This window comes from Mus pahari, chromosome 7 (assembly GCF_900095145.1).
Source record: "Mus pahari chromosome 7, PAHARI_EIJ_v1.1, whole genome shotgun sequence".
Classification (NCBI taxonomy): domain Eukaryota; kingdom Metazoa; phylum Chordata; class Mammalia; order Rodentia; family Muridae; genus Mus; species Mus pahari.
Window position 1 is genome coordinate 34,615,819 of NC_034596.1, and position 3,033 is coordinate 34,618,851.

A 3,033-nucleotide genomic window follows, 5' to 3' on the forward strand; every position below is an offset into this window, starting at 1 on the left:
TGTGTGGTGTGGTGTGTGTATGTGTGTGTGTGTGTGTGTTTAACATTTTAACGGAAGCATCTGAGAGCACTGGGGTTTTCTTCTGGATACTTTATCAATTTTAAGCTAATTTTCAGAATGAAGATTCATTCTAGAAACCTTACAGTTCTATGGCTGACCATGATTGCAGGCATCTGACAGACTTAGCAACAGTGTTTGTGTTTCTCGTCTTCTTCCTAAGATGTCAGGAAGTATCGTGAAGACTCGGACCCCGGGAATGCTGTGACCACAGGTGGCTTGACACTGGTACCCTTTACTGTTTTCGTTTATTTGGTCAGGTAGGAAGTAAAACCAAGTCCTTCCATAAGCCACTGACCCTACTATGGTCTGTGAATATGAATAAGAGACTCTTCAAAAGAAGTTAGAAAAAAATAGCCTGCTGCTTACAACTTTAAATGGACGTCTGTTGTGTTTGGTCTTCTTAGTGTTGACTGGCAATCAAATGGATCACTAAAGATGCTGCTTTATTCGCTTAGAATCTAAAGTATTGTGAGTAATCCCAGTGTCTTACAGACTACGCGCTTTGTGGTCCTTCAGTGACTAGCTTCTGCCTCACAATGCTTTTATTGCTACCTTTTCCCGTGAAGCAAGTGGCAGAGAAAAGCTCAATACTCATTTTAATTAGAGGCACTACGGTTTGGAAAACAGTTCAAATAAAATGATCTTCAGAGAAATTGTAAAGGCATTGAGAAGCTTTGACACTGTAAGTTTAAGACTTCTACAGTTTTAGGAAATAATTTTCATTTCATGAATTTATTTGTGGTTACAATAAAGTGAGAACTGTTTTCACAATAAGGATGTGTTTTCCAAGAAGTTTGGCATTTCCCAAAACATGGGTGGGAACACTAGGCTAATTGCTCATTTAGGCTTTGCCCAGTTCTTTATATTTTATGTAGTGATATGGAAATTCAAGAAGTAGGAATCAGGTTCAGGGCCATCAGAAACAATGTTTCTACACTTAATAGCTATAAATGGCCCTTGCAGGAATAGGACATTAAATGAGTGTGGTGTGTGTGTGTGTGTGTGTGTGTGTGTGTGTGCGCGCGCATGTGTGCTGGCCAGGTGGCTGTCAGTAACATATTTGACTTGTAAGCATATGGATATGACTGTGGTCCCAATGTTTGAATACAGCAGCCAGGTGTGGTAGAACCCAGTTGTACTCCCAGCACTGTGGAAACAGTCAGAAAGATCCCTGGTGTCACTGGCTAGGCAACTCAGTTTGTGAGTTCCATGCCAACAAAACACCCAAAACAACAAAACACGTCTCAAGAATGACGACAAGCACATGATGTATGACCCTCAAATCCCCTTTGGCTTCCACATGCATACCCTTATCTATAGGCACTCACCAGCACACATATCTGAATGTGCACATACGCAAAAATAAGTAGGAGGAGACGAGAAATCGATTGAAAGTGAACAATTAATTGTAGGGAAAAGAAAGAGAAAGGAGAAAAAATATAAGAGATGTGCTATAAAGACAAGAGGAGAGTTTAAAACATGGAAGAGGAAAAAAAATCAGTTCAGAGCCAAGGGAAAAGTAAAGGATGGGAACACGGTGTGGCTAAGACTTGATCTAGCATTTGCTAGAGAGGATGGAATACCTGATTGGAGCACGGTCCTATGAGGCTGACAAACATAGCTCCACACGTCTGATGTGAAGCTCTAGAAGGTATTTCATTCATTCAGCCTGGATAGAATAATTACCCCTAGAGCTGCCTAATAGGCATAAAGAGAGAAAGGAGTTGGCCCTTCTGTATGAGGAGACCATGCTTTGCAGAGTCAGATTGAGAGTATGTGCACCGACTTGGCCTCCACTGGCCTGGCTTCGTGTTCCTGTCTCTTTTCCCCTGCAGACCAGGTTTCCAAGCCAACCCAACTGCCCAACCCAAACCAACGGAGTCCACATGACCTTTCCATGTTCACAACCTCAGCCTTTGTGACAAAGGTGGGAACCTAAATTTGGCTGAACCTTAGCCGCAGATTTTGGCTAGTCTTACAAATTGGAGCTATCAGAATCCTTTCCCTGGGCTCTTTTCGTGGTGCTACTAGTATATGAACCTAGAAGCTTCCAGAAGCCATATTTCTTTCTACACAGTGAACTGACACTGGAGGAAATCATCACTCTGAACAAGAGAACGAGGCTGGGGGTAGGTTGAGCCCTTGGTTCTAGCTAATGCCAAGCTTCATATTTTACTTTTGAGCTATGCAAACCTGAGTAGTTTCCCTTTGGTTTAATCTAGTGTACTTTAGTTTTTTTTTTTTTTTAATTTTATACCCAAGTATGTTTGGATCTGGCAATGTGGTAGTATTCCCTTGTAGTCATATCTTATACTACACTGTTATTGCCTTCCTTGTTATCTCTGAGGTATGCCTCCCACCTACACTGATCCTGACTTCCACGGTCACTGCCAGCACTCACAGCTATTGGTGTCTCTCACCAAATTAAGAACTAATAAGAAAATTTAAAAAAAAAAAATTCCTGCCGGAACTGCTTATTGCATCGTCTCTTTAAAAAAAAAAAAAATTACATTAAAATCACTGGCCAGCTGCCAAGAACTTGAAGTACAGCTGCGTTTTGTGAATTAATTAAATGTCATAACCCTCTTCGAAGTCTTTCAGTTGCTGGAATGATTGCTACAAAGAGAATACTCTCTGAGAGGAATGTGTTGTGTCATCTAGTGTACGTTAGACGTAGGTGGTCTGAAAAACTATTTCAGTGCATTCTTACTTTCACTGAGGAAGTTTGAAAATACGTTCACTGAAGTGTAGGTGCCATTCAAGCAACGGAAGTCGGCTAAGCCCTTCCCAGGACATTATGTGATCTAATCCTCTCTGTGTTTTCCGAGTTAGAGTGTGGAGTTAGCTGATCTGCCCCTATTGGGTCCTGTGGGGCAAAGACGCCATGCATCCTGTCTTTGCTGTAATTACATACATTCCTTCGCATTTCCTTTTGTTGACTTTGGTTATATTTTGTATCACGGCTTTAGTTAC